The sequence below is a fragment of the Phalacrocorax carbo genome, chromosome Z (assembly GCF_963921805.1).
Source record: "Phalacrocorax carbo chromosome Z, bPhaCar2.1, whole genome shotgun sequence".
NCBI classification, from domain to species: Eukaryota; Metazoa; Chordata; class Aves; order Suliformes; family Phalacrocoracidae; genus Phalacrocorax; species Phalacrocorax carbo.
The window spans coordinates 5465225-5483546 of record NC_087548.1 but is presented as its reverse complement, the minus strand read 5'-3'; the positions used below and the strand labels follow the sequence as shown (position 1 = coordinate 5483546).

Here is an 18322-nt window from a genome sequence, read left to right as displayed (position 1 = left end):
CTTAAGTACTGGTACATGGTGATGAGATCCCCTCTGAGCCTCCTTTTCTCAAGGCTGAACAAACCCAGCTCTCCCAGCCTATCCTCGTATGGCAGCTTCCCAGTCCTTTGATCATCCTGGTGGCCCTTCTCTGGACCCCTTCCAGCCTGGCCACATCCTTTTTGTACATCAGGGACCAGAACTGCACACAGCACTCCAGGTGTGGCCTGACAAGCGCTGAGTAGAGTGGGATGATGACTTCTTTCTCTCTGCTGGCGATGACCTTTTTGATGCAACCCAGCATCCTGTTGGCCTTCTTGGCCGCAGCAGCCGCTGTTCGCTCATGTTGAGCTTCCTGCCCACCAGGACCCCCAGGTCCCTTTCCACAGAGCTGCTCTCCAGCCAGGTGGATCCCAGTCTGTGCTGCACTCCTGGATTATGTTTTCCCAGGTGCATGATCTTACACTTGTCCTTGTTGAACTTCATAAGGTTCTTGCTGGCCCTCCAGCCTCTCCAGGTCTCCCTGCAGAGCAGCTCTCCCTTCTAGAGTGTCTACTTCCCCACTCAACTTGGTGTCATCTGCAAACTTCATCAGGCTACACTTGATGCCATTATCCAGATCACTTATAAAGATGTTGAATAACACTGGGCCCAATCTTGATCCCTGGGGGACCCCACCAGTGACAGGTTGCCACTTGGAGAAGGAGCTATTTACCATTACCCTTTGGGTGCAGCCTGTCAGCCAGTTCCCCACCCACTGCACAGACCACTTGTCTAGGCCATAACGCATCAATTCCTCCAGGAGAAGACTATGGGGGACCGTATCAAAGGCCTTGGAGAAGTCCAGGTAGACAATGTCCACTGCCCGTCCCATGTCAACCAGGCAAGTCCCTTTGTCATAGAAGGCCACCAGGTTTGTCAAGCACGACAAGCACCAGGCCACCAGGTTTGTCAAGCACCTAATGCAGTAACACCTAAGGCACCCAGGTTCTGGGAAGGGATGCAGTCTTGCACTTAAGAAAACGTGACATCCCACAGAAAATGGCATTTTCCACTACATAATGACAACGGACCCTGTGACCTTGGCAAAACAGAGTCTGGCTGCCAGAGAAGGGAGCTGACAGATAGGGAAGCATTTGTTTTGCAGCTGTGTCCTTGTAGAACTGAGAGGCTGATAAAAGGGAACATCCCACCTCAGGAAAACACCAGGTGATAGAGCGTGAAGTCAGTCCAAGCTGCAGTAACTGCCAGAAAGGTTAAGGCGGCAGGGGGAGCTCATGACCACCGACACGACTCAGGGTGGAGAAAGCTCACCCCCCGACTCCGGCAAGGTGCAAGCGTGCTAATTTACATAGCTAACAAAGCCAATTAAAATACACCTAACCAATACCAGATGAGAAGATAATTACTAACCAATGAATATGAATTTTGGTGGGCTTTTACTAATCACGTAACAAGATAAATACCTCGTAGTTTCCTGGTGCGGGGTGCTAGCTCTGTGGAGTTACAAATTAGCACCCATCTGTGTGCAAATGTGAAATGAATAAAACACCTCTGCTCTGTGTGCGTTTTGGCGTGTTGCGCAGCGGGTGAACGATCCCACTGTTGGGAAGACAAAAGGATGGAAAGTTTGAAATAAAAATACATTCTTGTTGGCATTGGCTTGCTGTGAGACTTGTCAGCGGAAGCTTTGAGGTCACTTACGGAGGTCTGCCTCTTCACCTCCTTGGCTGTGATGACTTCTTTTGAGCTATGTAGACCCATGTATGTAGACCCTGTAGAGCTATGGGTCCTACAGACCATCTAATCCCTTAAACTTGGTTGTCGATTCCCCCTGTCTTTGCCTTACCCCACACCTCCCACCCAGTACTGTCTGACCCTGCTCTTCTCTCATTGTGTTTCTTGGCTCTCCTTTCCTTCGTCATGACTTAGTGATTCTTTTCCACCTCAAACTCTAGTTGCTGCAGCTCCGCAACTGAGAGCTAAACCCATAAAACTAATATTTTACACCGATGTCTTGTATAATGATCAGTCCGTGTATCTGTTTTCATTCTACTGTGTAACAGTGGGGACATAATTATCCCAGCTCTGTTTTCAGGCATGTATCAAGGTTCTGACAGCTCCGATGCCATCCTTTCTCAGATTATATGAATAACTCCAACAGCCCATAGGAGAACACCCAGTCCTGTCACAGGAACATGCGTCTGAAGTTTGCATTTAGAATTAACATAAATGGACACTCACAGGAGGCCTGTATGCTTAAAATATGAGGGAAAAAAATGAACTGTTATGGCCATCTCTGCTCCTTGCTCCAGAAGAAAACCACAGTGTAGCCTGTGTATATAAATGTATTGGAAACTTGGAGACAATGATAAAATACAGGTTTCAGTTCAAAATGTGATCTCAGTGGTAAAGATTTACCAGAAGTAAATGTCACTTGTTCCTTTAAGAAAGTGTATAATTAGCAAATACGAAGAGCACGTAGGTATACCTTTCAAGACTTAAGTATTTGTTTGCATTACAAAATAAGTGTATATAGCACAGCTCTAGCACTAAATTTTTGCTAAGAGTACTGATTTTTTAGCACAGCACAAATTAAAAACAGGGAAAATTATAAAAGTAGAAAAGTAGTGGTGCTGTTTTCTCTAAATTGAAAGATAAATATTTTGTGGTCTCAGAAGTATGTAAATTTTGCTGTGAGTGAGACTTTGGATGCCAGGGCACCCTAGAATGTTCTGGGAAAGAACTATCATTGCTTTTTATTAAAGTAAAGAATAACCTAACAGAGCAAATTCAGAAATTAAGTGCCTTCATCTGAGGTGGATCACTGATGAAACTGTAGGCACACTCTAAAAACGTTCTTTTTTGTACCAAATTTTCTTTAGCAGAAAAAAAAAAGGGGGGGGGATTGGTTGTTTTCTCCATTGCAGACTTTGAGATAGGAAAGAAATGTAGGGGAGAATGGGGAAAGAACACATTTCGGGGAGGAAGAGGCCAGGCTGCTGCTTAGTTTGAATATTTCTCATGTCTAAAAAGAACTTGGCTATTTTAACTAGAAGTATTTCTTTTTTTAAGAAGAACTGTTTTCTTGAAAAAATGTATAATGAAAAGTTGAACTGAAGATCCAGACTAGGTATGGGAATATGCAGTAATAAGATATATATCAGAAGTGTGTCTGTTCAAGTGAAAAAATACCCACCCTATTTTTTCTCCTACATATAATTATATTTTGAGCTGGGCTGTGGGGCTTTTTTTAATTACAGGTTCCCTCCTTTCAGGTGCACTCGTTAAGACCCAGACTGCGTTAGAAGCTTTTGCTGGTGTAGCAACAGAAATGCATGTTTCATTATTTCTGTGTCATTTGCAACTCAAACACAGATGAGGAACCTATTTAAGTGTTTCATAAGGTACATTTTTCTTCAGCTGGGCAACTAGAATAAAATACTGATGTGGTGTGTGATTTTTCTGTTCCTTTGTTTAATATTCCCCATCATTTTTTCTGTCTTCTCCTGTCTATTTCCATGTCCCTACAAAGCACTTCATGCATTAAAAGCATTTGCAAGAATAACCATTTTAGTGACACTCCTGTGATCTACAGGTAATTCTCATTACAGAATGAGACAGGCCGAGATTAGTAAGATCGCATCTTACTTTGCTAAGTTGTCATGTGTTTAATGGCTTCTGAGGGTCAAGGGGTTTGGGGGAGCGGGGGGTCCGCAAACTGAAGGAGGAAAATTGATCTTAGCAAGAGATAGAAGAATTATGGAAATTAAAAAAAATTTCTTTCTGGAGAATCATTTGTGAGAGAGGCTCTAAACATTCTGCACTTGACTAATTAAAGTCTTTAAAGAGGTTTTTGACTAAGCTGGGCCGCCAGTTTCTAGAGGTGGGATATTGGCTACAAAAGAAGACCCAGCCTTTTCCTGAAACCAGGAAGAGCAGCTCGCCTGAAAACCCCTGGGAAATGGAGAGCAGGTGTGGGAGGAAGAGTTGGCAAAGAGGGGCAGTGGTGGTGTGGTGGGTTGACCCTGGCTGGATGCTACATTGCTTCCTCCTCAGCTGGACAGGGGAGTGAAAATATAACGAAAGGCTCGTGCCTCCAGATGAGGACAGGGAGGTCACTCAGCAATTACCCTCATGGTCGAAACAGACTCTACTTGAGGAAAATGAGTTTACTTTATTACCAATCAAATCAGAGTAGAATAATGAGAAATAAAAATGAAATCTTAAAACACCTTTTCCCCCCTCCTCCCTTCTTCCCAGGCTCAACTTCACTCCAGATTTCCCTACCTCCTCCCCGTGAGCCACGCGGAGGGACAGGGAATGGGGGTTGTGGTCAGCTCCTCACACACTGTCTCTGCAGCTGCTTCCTCCTCAGGGGCAGGACCCCTCACACTCTTCCCCTGCCCCAGCGTGGGGTCCCTCCCATGGGAGGCAGCTCTCCACGAACTGCTCCAACATGGGTCCTTCCCATGGGCTGCAGTTCTTCAGGATCTGCTCCAGCGTGGGTCCCTCCCATGGGGTGCAGCCCTTCAGGAACAGGCTGCTCCTGCACGGGTCCCCCGTGGGGTCACAGGTCCTGCCAGAAAACGTGCCCCAGCATGGGCTCCTCTCTCCACAGAGCCACAGCTCCTGCCAGGAGCCTGCTCCAGCATGGGCTTCCCTTGGGGTCACAGCCTCCTTCGGGCACCCATCTGCCCCGGCGTGGGGTCCTCCATGGTCTGCAGGTGGGTATCATCTGCTCCACTGCTAACCTCCACGGGTGTGGGGGCACAGCCTGCCTCACCATGGCCTTCACCACGGGCTGCAGGGGAGCTGCTCCGGTGCCTGGAGCGCCTCCTCCCCCTCCTTCTTCACTGACCTGGGTGTCTGCAGGGCTGTTTCTCTCACATATTTTCACTCCTTTCCCAGCTGCAATTGCCCAGTGTTTTTTTCACCCCCTTCCTAAACATGTTATCCCAGAGGCGCTGCCCCCATCACTGGTGAGCTCAGCCTTGGCCAGCAGCAGGGCCATCTCAGAGCCGGCTGGCACTGGCTCTGTCAGACTTTGGGGAAGCTTCTGGCAGCTTCTCACAGAAACGACCTGTGTAGCTCCCCCACACAACCTTGCCATGCAAACCCGATACAGGTGGGAGGAGAGGAGAAGGATGTGTGCAGAAGCTCTGATGAGAGCTGCAGCTTGCAGTTGTGTGCACTAACCCGCCCACCACATTTGGCAGGGATGAGCTGTTTGTCTCTGCAGGTGGATTCTTCGTTTTTTGTGGCAGTTGATATTTTCTGATACGAAATTGGAGCCATATTTCAAGGTACTCCTCCACTCTTCGTACTTACAAAAACACACCAAAAATATGAACAACTGTTTGTAATACTAAGCTTAAAAGTATGAACGGCTTCATTTCTTCTTTAGATTGTGAATTTAATAAGAAATAGCAAAAGTTTAAAATTTCACATAAACATTTGTATACTTTAAAAGGAAACAATAGCTGGTTCTCTTTTTTTTTTTTTTTTTCTCCCCCATCCAGGTGAGTTTCACAGTAGACCAGATCCAAGTGGTTATGGACAAGAAGTCCAGCACTAGGAATATGTGTGTGATTGTTCATTTCGATCATGGCAAATCAACCCTGACAGACTCCTTGGTGTGTAAAACGGGCATCATCACTTCAGCCAGAGCAGGAGAAACGCGATTCACAGACGCATGGAAAGATGAGTAAGAAAGATGTATCACAATCTAGTCTACGTAAGAATTTGTTTGTATCGTTTTTTCTTTTCTTTCATTTTAGTCTGAAGACAGAACAAGGGTCTGCTCAAAGCCTTGCATCTTGTCAGGTTTTTTTTAAGTTGACATGTGAATCAAGCTGTGCATTACAGAACAGAAGCTCACAGTCTTCAGAGTGCAATCTGGGCAATATTGGAGCAGAGCTTCTAAGTGATATCTGGTGGCCGCTCTTACCTGCTATGGAGAAAGACACTTTCAGAAAGATTCTTAGTAGTAACCCTCATTTTTATGGGTTTGCTTACAGGCTAATACCCTGTTCCTCCAAAGCCACTGTGGTGGGCTGCATCTTGTTATTATTACCTCTGTCTTTGATGTCTGCAACTGCACAGTTAACAAGTTGTAAAGTGATTTGGAGCGTGACTTTACAAGTGTCTGACAGTGATATTATGCTGTGACTACTATCCTGAGGCACTGATTTTGAATAAGAATAAAAATTAATTACACCCAGAGAAGAATTTTAGATCCTAAGAACTTTAGCAATTAAAATATTGAAGTCTCCTTGTAGTTTCTCAAGTATGTCAAGAAATATTGGCACTGTAATAGAGCAAGTATAGTCGTCTGACCAATGCAACTTTTTATAATGAGCAAATTAGGAAACATTATTAAATGTTTCATAAATTCATAAGTAAAATTAATTATCTTCTCTTACAGGGCAATTCCCATGTATTATGAGCTCTCAGCCAATGACCTGTCCTTTGTCAAACAGTGTAGGGATGGTTCAGGTTTTCTTATTAACTTAATTGACTCCCACGGCATGTTGATTTCTCCTCTGAAGTTACAGCGGCTCTCCGTGTCACTAATGGTGCTTTTGTTGGGTTTCAGGTAAGCATGCTCTTCTAATTAGAAAGACCTCAGTGTATTTTATTTTCTTCCTCTTAAGAAAAAAAAAATCATGACTGATGGAAGGAGCTTCTTGCTCTGAAAGTTTAACTTCTAATGGTATGAATTCAAATCTGCAGTCTTAGCCTATGGCCTTTCCTGTATCTTTAGAGGATTATATCCACTTTGTATTCCGTTTGTGGGTTGAATGTAGAGTAACTGAGGAAATAAAGTCAATCTTTCAGTAAAATCCTAGGGAGTGGAGCTGCCTGACATTCTTCTCCTCCTTCAGTTAGAAAATGGAGCGATACATGCAACTAAGTAATGGTGTTTTCAGGGAGCACTGAGACTACCACCAAATTCCCAGTTTGAATTTCCCAGTCACCTCTATACAAAGTAGATTAGATCTTGCCCACTTATGTAATGCATGTTTTAATTGTGCTTATATTTTTTAAGGGGTTTGTGTACAGACAGAGACTGTTCTGCAGCAGGCTATTGCAGAATGTATCAAACCAGTACTGTTGATGGACAAAATGGATCGTGCTTTGCTGGAATTGCAGCTGGAGCCAGAGGAACTTTACCAGACATTTCAGGGTATTGTGAGAAATGTCAATGTCATCATTTCCACCTACGGAGAGGGTGAAACTGGACCAATAGGTAATATTATGGTAAGGAAAACTTCAAAACTTTGCTGTGGTTGAAATCCTATTTTGGAGCATACCTGCCTTGATACGAAACAATTGCGTACATTTATGGCAGTTCAGATCTCTGGCCGACCTGAAGGAGCCATTCCTCAGTCCCCTTCCATCCCCACTGTTTCATACTTTTTCCTTTGGGGATATTATTTCAGACCAACCAACTGGGGACTGAAAGCAACTAGGAGAGAGGAGAGAATTCACAAAGCAGATCAGCCTCTAGTGATACTTTCTCACTAACAAAATGTGTAACCTCAAGCCAGTTGCTCAGTGTCATTCAAACATCAAATGTCAGACGCTTGCCCGGGACAAACTGCTGAAGGGAAGCTATGGTTTGAAATTTAAGGCAAAGGACCAGAAGCCAGAAAATTAGGTTTCTGTGCCAGACTTTATTGCTTATGTCACTTACACAACAAGAAACATGGGCTTTCTGCTATTCCTGACTGATAAGATATTTAATTTGCTCTTGTCTAATCTGAAGATATAAGTCTTTGTTATTCTACCAGTAATTATATCACAATATGCTGGGTATCTCTGGAAGGATGGTTTGAAACTAGAAAGACAAATAGTATTTCCTATATTGCAGCTGAGAATTGTGAAATAAAAAACTAAAGTCAAGCGCAAGTCTTCTCTGGTGGTCCAGGAATTATCGGAGTCAGGCTGCCTCAGATATTACTTTTTTCCACCAAATAGCTCCAAGACAACACGTTCTCACCAGAGTTTTCAGACCTGGTTCCCTTTATTTAAATGTGATCATCCTCTACTAGTTTGCTTTATGGCTAAAATTGACTGCAGCTTAATCTAGTTACTGAGACAAAGGACCCCCGGCTAGGATTGTATTTTGACTCTTATATTCCATGAATTTCAGCCATTTTTAAGCCAGACCAGTTTTATCTGTGTGGCAGGAATGAACCACCTGTATTTTAACTTCCAGAGAAAGTTCACTAAAAATTCAGTTAATATTCTTTATGATCCTCCAAATTGTACTTAGCACTTTACAAATATATGTCTGAAATTTTTATTTTACCCTTTGTTATAAATATTTCCACTCTGTGGGACAAAGTAAGGTTCTTGCTTCAAAGTAATATTCAATAGGCCCACTTTGGGGAAAATATTTCCTTGTTCTATGTTTCAGAAAATATTTGGCATTTTTACTGATCCTACCTGGCACTGAAATCAATTCATGCATTTCAAATCAGTGTTTTGTGAAATGCATTCACTTTTTTCCGACCTTTTAAAGATTGATCCGGTTATATAACTCCATTTCGCTGAGCGTTCAAAGAAAGATATGGTGAAAAAACTGGGGTGATAACTGCGTAACGTGGTACGTATGGAATGAACGTAGATACATACTTAGATACCACAGTGACACCCTAAGGATATCAGTGATGCACACCAGCGTATGCTGAGTTTGTGCTTCTGTAAATCTAAGCTTTCACAGGCAGCGCAGAAAGCTAGTTAGAGACATGAGTTTGTAGCTCTTACAACAAAACTCTTTGTGTATCTGAGAACGGCAGTTTCTTGTAATGCAGATACGCTGTACGTGCCTTCTGTGGTGAGTTCTGATAACCTGCTCCATAAGAGCAGTGAGAGAAGATTCACTCTTAGAACCTGAGAACATAAATGGTTTTACTGAACTGCATAGGCATAATTAATACACAACACAAGATTATGGACTAAATCCAGCCTTTTGATACAAATGAGTGTTTCTGTGAATTTAATGAACCTCAAATTATATCTCATAAATGATGGAGTTAATTTCCTATTAGATGTGTACACAACTTCCTGTTAACTGAATGATTCATACACGTGTGAAAGCTCAATATATTTGCTTGTCTTCTGATGCCTTACAAAAAATTAACCTACCTTGACTCATTTAGCTCATAGGGTACTCCAAGAGTTATCTTGTATGGTATTTAAGTGCTTGCAGCAAGGCTTCAAAAGTCATTTATAGGTAACAGGGTAAAGTAAGAGAATTCTTGGCCACAGGTTTGCTTACAGTGCCTAGCTCCCTGTAAGTCTAAAAATGCACCTTGAAGGCAGTGGTTTTAAGTGTAGTAAAAAACCTCAAAAACCTAACCGAACAAAAAGCCATCCTTTGCCTCCCCAAACACCTAACAGTTAGTGCTACATTCAACTAAGGATTCACCACTCTTTTGCTATTTTAATCTCTGTTTAAATGTGAGACTTTACAAAGTTTTCTTTTAAAAATAACTAAGTGGAAATTTGCAGGAAAAGTGGATGCTCCTGAAGTTCAAACTGAATGAGTAAAAATAAACATAATCTTTAGATATTTTGATCCAGCAAGTGGAAAATTCAGCAAATGATCCACTAGCCCAGATGGAAAGAAGTTGCCAAGGACATCTTGCCAGCTAGTTCTGGATCCTATCGTTAAGGTAAAGCAGCATTTTTGTCTGGATTTGACTGCAAGGTCGAGAGGGGAGGGTTTTTTTAGTTTAGTAGGTTAGCTCTTAGGAAAGCCATCCTTCTTATAAAGTACGTTTCTGTAGAGATTAGAAATTCTACAGTATAAGAACAATGTGCAGAAGGTGGGACAGAAGTAGAAGGCAGCATATCTGAATAATATATTCTGCATATTGTTACATTAAAGATTCGTGTGTCTTGTGTGTGAACCTCTTCTGATAGGAATTTGGAACTTCCTTTGGAATTACAAACATTTGATGTAATTTGTGAATCTTGAACTGTATGATCCTGGCAAATAATTTCTCAAACAAAAGCCCAGAACAGAGAAACTACGGGGTTTGCAGACATTTATCATGTTTAAGATAAAATATTAGCAAAACCTGCTCTTTTATATTTCTTACTCTGGTGACTATAAACTTGTTTCAGATCTTTGATGCCATTATGAATTTTAAGAAGGAAGAGGCAGCCAATCTGATAGAGAAATTTGATAATACTGAAGATTAAAATAAAGAGTGAAAACTTCTTAAGGTAACTTGGCGTTTCTACTTCATTAGAATTGCCAACATGGTAACATTTCTTACACTTGAGCTGTTTGCTCCTCTAGAGAAAGAAAGACTTCCCCTTGGCTGAGGAGGATTGGGTTAGAGATCATTTAGGCAAACTGGATCCTCACAAATCCATGGGCCCTGATAGGAGGCACCCAGGAGTGCTGAGGGAGCTGGCAGATGCTGTTGCTAAGCCACTTCCCATCATCTCTGAAAGGTCATGGAGGACTGGAGAGGTGCCCGAGGACTGGAGGGTAGCCAGTGACACTCCAGTTTTCAAAAAGGGCAAGAAGGAGGATCCAGGAAACTAAAGGCCAGTCAGCCTCACCTCCATCCCCGCAAAGATGATGGAACAGTTCATCCTGGAGGTCATCTCCAGGCACGTAGAGGAAAAGGAGGTTATCAGAAACATTAAACATGGATTCACCAAAGGACGATGATGCTTGACCAAGCTGATAGCCTTCTGTGATGGCATGACTGGTGGGGTCGATGGAGGAAGGGTAGTGGGTGTTCTTTACCTTGAGTTAGCAAGGCTTTTGACACTGTCTTCCATAACACCCTCATGGTTAAGCTTAGGAAGTGTGGGTTAGATGAGTGGACAGTGAGGTGGACAGAGAACTGGCTGAAGAGCAGAGCTCAGGGGGTTGTGATCAACGGGGCAGAGTCTGGTTGGAGGCCTGTCACTAGTGGTGCTCCCCAGGGGTCTGTGCTGGACCCAGTCCTGTTCAATATATTCATCAGTGACCTGGATGATGGGACAGAGCGACCCCTCAGCAAGTTCGCTGATGATACCAAGCTGGGAGGAGTGGCTGATGCACCAGAAGCTGTGCTGCCGCCCAGCGAGCCCTGGCCAGGCTGGAGAGCTGGGCTGAAGGGAAACTCATGGAATTCAACAAGAGCAAGCACAAGGTCCTGCCCCTGGGGAGGAACAGCCCCCGCACCAGCACAGGCTGGGGGGGACCTGCCGCAGGGTGGCTCTGCTGAGAAGGCCCTGGGGGTGCTGGGGGGCAGCGAGGTGACCCTGAGCCAGCACCGGGCCCTTGGGGCCAAGGGGGCCAGCGGTGCCCTGGGGGGCATGGAAAGGAGCGTGGCCAGCAGGGCGAGGGAGGTTCTCCTCCCCCTCTGCTCTGCCCCAGTGAGGCCACAGCTGCAGGGCTGCGGCCAGGTCTGGGCCCCCCAGTCCAAGAAGGGCAGGGAACTGCTGGAGCAAGGCCAGCGCAGAGCTGCCAAGGGGATCAGGGGCTGGAGCATCTCCCTGGTGAGGAAAGGCTGAGAGACCTGGGCTTGTTCAGCCTGGAGAAGAGAAGCCTGAGGGGGGATCTCATCAATACCTATAAATATCTGAAGGGCGGGTGTCAGGGCGATGGGGCCGGGCTCTTTTCAGTGGTGCCCAACGCCAGGCCAAGGGGCCACGGGCACAAGCTGGAACACGGGAAGTTCCCCCTGAACGTGAGGAGAAACCCCTTTGCTGTGGGGTGCCAGAGCAGGGGCACAGGCTGCCCAGAGAGGCTGTGGGGTCCCTTCCCTGGAGACATTCACCCCCCGCCTGGACGCGGCCCTGTGCCCCTGCTCTGGGGGTGCCTGCTCCGGCAGGGGTGGGACGGGGTGAGCTCCAGAGGGCCCTTCCAGCCCCCGCCAGTCTGGGATTCTGTGACTCTGTGATGAGAACAATCTTTTCGGTCTTTCTAAAATCCACAGAAACTTACCTTAGTTGACTTTTTATAACCTGGTAAGTGGTTAATTTGTGTATCAGGAATGTAATGATATGAAATAAGATGCTTGGTAATATATTGCACTGAATTTGCTAGAGAGATAACAGGACTTAAGCGTGTTGCAGCATACAAAATACCAGTTTTGATTTAAGAAAAGGGAAAAAAATTTTATTTCATACATGAAAAAAACCCACCAACACCACCTCATTCCTTCTGCAGCTTTGATGATGGTCTCCTAGTGAATCCTGTGATTTCTCCTCAGTCACAGAATCATAACAAGATACTTTTCTTTCAAACATTTCTAACATGTCCCCTGGTAGCCAACAGGTTGTTACTATTCTCTGATTCACTCTCAGCCTTAAAGGTAGAGGACAAAAGTCTGGTAAAAAAAATGGAACCACATCCCCAGTTGTCTGAAGGTGTGGCTGAGATCATGGCTAGGTAAAGAGTAAATAGCTGAACCTGAATCTGATACAGGGCTGTTGGTCTGACGTTGATAGGAATTAGTTAGGTTTTGAAGAATTTATCTGTAATATGATCATCTATTTGAGTATTTTCCAGAGGATCTGCATTTTTTGGATTTGTGTAGATTTGCCACTTTCTTCAGAAATCCACCAATGTTGAAATAAGTAAATCATATTTGAAATAATTTTCAAGTCCAGTATTAGCAGAAGAGAAGCTTATCTGTGATGGCACATGTGTTTAATCCTCTAACAAACTGTTAACTCCTCGCAAATCTCCCAACAGACACAGCAGGCTGTATGTGAAGGCTCGACCCTTTCCTGATGGCCTGGCAGAGGACGTAGACAAAGGGGAAGTCAGTTCCCATCAAGAACTGAAACAGCATGCGCATTACTTGGCAGAGAAATACAAGTACGATGTGTCTGAGACTCGTAAGATTTGTTGCTTTGAACCTGATGGTATCAGTCTAAATATCTCAGCTGACATCATGAAAGGTGTTCAGTATCTAAATGAAATCAAAGACAACGTTGTTGCTGGTTTCCAGTGGGCTACAAAGGAGGTAAGTGTAGTTCTGTACTTTTATCTTGTGTAACTGAAATATATCTGAGCTCTGTTCCTGTGAAATATGTAGAAACTGTCAGTAACTGATAAGAACAGGGTAGTGAGCTAGTTGGAAATTGTTCCCACTGAAGGACATATGTCACTCAACCTACATAATGACACGTTGTTGTCTGTGGGTAGTTTAATGTCTGTTCCAAGTGTGAGATCTCAAATGCTAGAGGAGCATTTGAGTCCTTCCTAGAAGGACTTTGCTTTGTGTGTAGTGTGCACTGCCTTGGTCCAGACATAACTGTTCAGCATCAGCGTGAGGGACTTAAATCAGGCCTGAATCCTGCTAAGTGAAGGGTCACATCTTATAGTAGCATCACACCTTTGGTTTTCCCCTTTTAATACTGCAGGATGTCTTCTACGAGGAGAGCATGAGAGGTGTTTGTTTTGATATCCATGACGTCATTCTGCATGCGGTTCCTATTCACCATGGCGGTGGGCAAATCGTTCCTCCTGCAAGGAGGGTTCTGTATGCCTCTACGCTTACAGCACAACCCAGGCTTATGGGGCCCATCTATCTGGTAGAAATACAGGTATGCAACAGGATATTATATCTGAGATCATAGATTCATCATTTAGTTAGGCCCTTAAGATCATCGAGTCTGGGAGGAGCTGTTGACACTCTTGAGGGCAGAGAGGCCCTGCAGTGAGATCTGGAGAGCTGGGCAATCACCAACTGTGCAAAGTTTAACAAGGGCAATTTTGCCGGATTTTGCCCCTGGGGCACGGCAGCCCTGGCTGTACAGACAGCCTGGGGCGCGAGGGGCTGGGGAGCAGCTCTGCAGAGGGACCTGGGGGCTCTGGCCGATGGCAGGCTGAACATGAGCCACCAGCGTGCCCTGGCAGCCCAGAGGGCCAGCCGTGCCCTGGGGGGCATCAAGCCCTGCATCGCAGCCGGGCGAGGGGGGGGATTGTCCCGCTCTGCCCCGCGCTGGGGCGGCCTCACCCCGAGCGCTGCGGGCAGCGTTGGGCACCGCAGGACATTGAGGGTATAAAGGTACTGGAGAGAGTCCCGAGGAGGCCACGGAGTTGGGGAAGGGTTTAGAGGGGAAACCATACGAGGAGCGGCTGGAGTCCCTGGGTTTGTTCAGCTGGAGCAGAGGGGGCCGAGGGCAGCCTCATGGCGCTCTGCAGCTCCCTCCCGAGGGGAGGAGGAGGGGCAGGGCTGGTCTCTTCTCTCTGGTGACCAACGCCAGGCCCCGAGGGAACGGCAGGGGGATGTGCCAGGGGAGGGTTAGGCTGGGCATTAGGGAAAGGTCCTTCCCCCCGAGGGTGGTGGAGCCCTGGCACAGGCTGCCCAGGGAGGCATCATGGCACCAGCCTGGCGATATTCCAGAAGCGCTTGGACAAGGCCCTCAGGGACACGGTGTGAATTTGGGGTGTCCTGTGCAGGGACAGGAGCTGGGCTTGATCCATGTAGGTGCCTTCCAACTCAGGGCATTCTATGATTCCATGATTCTGTGAGTCCAACCATAAACCTAACACTGCCAATGACAGATATGCACCAGATCTATAACCGTGTTTCCACATTTTCTTCCGAAAAACCATGATAGCTCTGTTCTCTGTCATGCAAAGACCTGGTCTGAGGACATGTTTTTCATTCCAAAGTTAGAAAAAAGTTAAATGGAAACTGGAAAATGTAGGTGCAGAGGTGAATTGTGCTGTTCCTTATGAATTGCCAGTACTTTGGGGGAAGTTATGATTTGGGTTTTTTCTTTTTCCCATCCTTTCTTTCTGTCACTGTAAGCATTCAGGAGAACAAACAATGGGTATCCTAAGTCAACAGAAAGAGCAGTAAGTATTCTAAATTTTTTTTTAATAAGCTTTTTTCTGAGCTGTTTAAACATTGACTTCTGTCCTTTGAAAAACTGAATATTCTTGGTAAATTAAATTCTTCCATGAAAGAGCTTGGAAAATATATTCCATGCTAAAAGTATTTATTTATCACCAAGTACAGCTATTCACATACCAATTTGTCTTAACTGTCTTAAAAGCAATTGTGAGGTTTAGAACCTGCTTTAAAAATTAATTCCAGACTGCGGTGCTGGGTGGTGGGCAGGAAATCAGCTCAGCTGCTTAAAAAATGTCTTAGCCATGAGGGCTGAAGAAAATGAGTGCAAGTAAGGACAAAACAGCAAAATGGAGAATTTCTTCACCTTCATGACTTGTGAGACCTGTCGTGACAAAGCAGGGGAGTTTTGCAACCTCAGTGGTGTGTTTCTAAGCAAATGTAGGGGTTTTTTAAAGTACAGTTTTTATCAGAGTACTTGTCAGCCGTGTTGTATGTTCCATGATAAGGTACGGTGAGATCCTGTTTGTATAAGATTTGCATCCTGTAGTAAATGCATTTATTACAAAGTACTAGAGGACTCTGCTTTCTTGTGCCCAAGGCTTGCTGAAGGTAATTCATGGAGCAGATGCACTTTTTGCCTCCCTTTGTGGATGGGAACTACAATCCGGTACAGCCAGTATATACAGTAATTGGAAACTTCACAGTCATGTGAGGCAGAGAAGGCAGGCAGAGCTTCTGAAAGGTGTCTTGGAAGTGGGAGTGAAGCCACTTCTTACACATGAGAGAATTTTCTCTGACTGAGGACCCATCATGAGAAAAACATCAAGAGAGCTGTCTAGAGGGATTATCTAATGCTGCCTGGCTGTGTTTTAATAACTGGTGACCTCCGTTTACATAACTTCATAGAATTTTTCTTTTACAGGGCCCATAACAAGTGGTTGGTGGGATCTATTGTGTGCTGAACAGGAAAAGGGGACACAGTTTTGAAGAATCCCAAGTGGCAGGAACTCCAGTGTTTGTGGTCAAGTCATTCCTACCTGACTCGTTTGGTAAGAGAACACTTTTTTGTTACCCACAACATGCAGTTAAAGAAAGACCTCTGCGGGATGAAAGGGACTTCAGAATTCCCATCTCACTAGCTCCAAGCTTCCTCCTGTTGTCCCTTTGCATCTTCAGCTCAGAGACAAATAGTTTACTCCTTTTTGTGGCAGCCTACCCCCCGGGGCTTTCGTGCCAGCAGAGGGTGCCAAAAAGATGTGGCGGCTTCTGCACCTTAAGACATTTCAATGTTCACCAGATTCAGTTTCCATCATTTCAAATCAAGTTCTTCCTCTGAAGCAAGCCTGGAAGAAAGAATTGGTCTTCAGCAGCAATAGCCTAGAAAATTTGGTACCAATCTGAATCTTTAAAAGAGGGACAGAGTGCCAGCCTGAGTAGCTTAAATGGCATTAAACCCTCTTGCCAATTCTTAAGACTACCTTTGAAATAATAACCTGATCCTTCTTATGCTGCCCCTGTGAAACATCAACTTCTTGGTGTGGTACAGAGCCCTTCCTCTGGTACTGTGGTTTGTGTCCCCAGTCTCCCTCCTCCCCCTTCAAAAATGTACTTCAAGAGTATCCTGGGACATCGTGACAGAAAGTTTACCAGTTTCATGGGGTGCCTTTGGAACTCCTCACATGGTAAAACTGTAAGAAATGCCATGTTTTATTTTGGAGGGGGCTTCTTTGCCAAAGTACATTAGTGTGGTAACTGCTAAAATAATCAGTGATGAAATAAGAGATGCTTAACTTTTAAACTCTGAACTGGCAATTTAATTTCTTAAAAGAACAATTTACATGTGTTTGTCTGGCTGGCTTTTGGGTATTTTCAGGGGTTTTTTCCCCCCTTTCTCCAAGTTTGCATAGAGCTTAAAACACTTTCATAGAGAGACCCATTTTCCAAACATGGAAAACCAAAAAGAAGCATAAGCTTAGACTTGCTTGGACGTATGTTACACTGGGCTCTCAGTCCCAACTTACACAGCACGTTGACATCCGTATTCTGCAAAACTGCCTCGCTGGTTCGTTGCCAAAGCTGCTGTCGACTCTTGCTAAAACAGTGATCCAAAAACATGGGGAAGTATCATTGTTCCTATGAACCAGTGGTTAGAAGTAGTCCTACAGTAGCAAAGTCTCCATTCACAGGCAGCAGCTCTTCGCGGGACTGAATACCTGGAAGAAGGGGATGAACTGCTATGAAGATGAGGAAATGGCAAAGGAAGCACATATACATTTTCAGTTAAATGTAAAGTTCCTGTACTGTCAGACTAAATGTCGAGTTAGTCCAGCGTCTTTTTTATGACAAGTGAGCACTTAGGGAAGAGGAAGAATGAGGTAAGCTGGTATAAAACTTCCCCAGTCACTTTTTTATAGCCACTTTCAGAGGCTTCCTGGGGCAGAAGTGGTTTCTAGATCAATTTAGTAACCCTCAATGGATTTCTTTATGAAGTTACTCAGTCTCCCCCTCATAACTGCACAACTTTAAAATAAAGGTGCAGGCTTTCACTGGACATAATGTTTTGTTTTCTGTTCTTTTCCTAGCAGGTACTAGTACTTGATTTCGCATTTTGACTCCTTCTGAACACTAAACTAACAGGTCTGTACTACTTACCATAACCCTAAGATCTCAGACTGAATGGTCGGTTCAGGTGCCAAGACATATCAAACATCTTATTCCCCATATACTTATCTATCTATTGAAACTTAATTTTGATTGCCTTTTAATTGCAAATGTACATGATCACACAAGCCCTATTGGGACTTCTTTGGAGTTGGGCTCACTTTCACCTGCTTGAAAGAATTACCTGCAAAGTAGCAGTTTCCCAACAGTACCATACCCAGCTTCCTGAAGAGTGTTTTTGGGGTTTTGTCTATGCAGAAAATCACAATAAACCAATTTTATTTTTTCCTGGAGCTGGCTCATCCCTTTTCATTTTTTCCTTCCCACTAGGTTTTACCACTGACTTGAGATCCAACACTGGTGGCCAGGCTTTTCCACAGTGTGTCTTTGATCACTGGCAGGTTTTGCCTGGAGATCCTTACGATGCAAATTCCTGTCCTTAGCAAGGTGTGGCTGAAACACGTAAAGGCAAAGGCTTGAGGGGAGGGCATTCCACCTCTGGATAACTCCTAGGTAAGTTGTAAACATTTCTGTTTCATGTTGTGTGATGCACTGCCCAGTTTTTGTCCTGATACTCTTCTCTCATAAAACCAGGAAGAAAATTAAAAACTTTTGAGTGTCACACTAAATACACACACAGTGCTAACATGTTGTGATAATCATAGACTGACAGAATCATTAAGGTTGGAAAAGACCTCTGGGATCATCAAGTCCAACCCCCAACCCAACACCCTCAGGCCTCCTAAACCATGTCCCCAAGGGCCACGGCTGCACGTCCTTTGAACCCCCCCAGGGACGGTGACTCCCCCACCTCTCTGGGCAGCCTGTGCCAGGGCCTGACCGCTCTG

The 18322-nt window shown here is 44.7% G+C and overlaps 2 pseudogenes; both read left to right on the top strand.

The window, feature by feature from the left end:
- The first annotated feature begins 790 nt into the window (after positions 1-790).
- On the top strand, positions 791-10549 carry LOC104046757 (elongation factor 2-like; annotated as a pseudogene).
- Positions 10550-12659: 2110 nt separating this feature from the next.
- Positions 12660-18041, top strand: LOC104052624 (elongation factor 2-like; annotated as a pseudogene).
- The last annotated feature ends 281 nt before the right edge of the window (positions 18042-18322 follow it).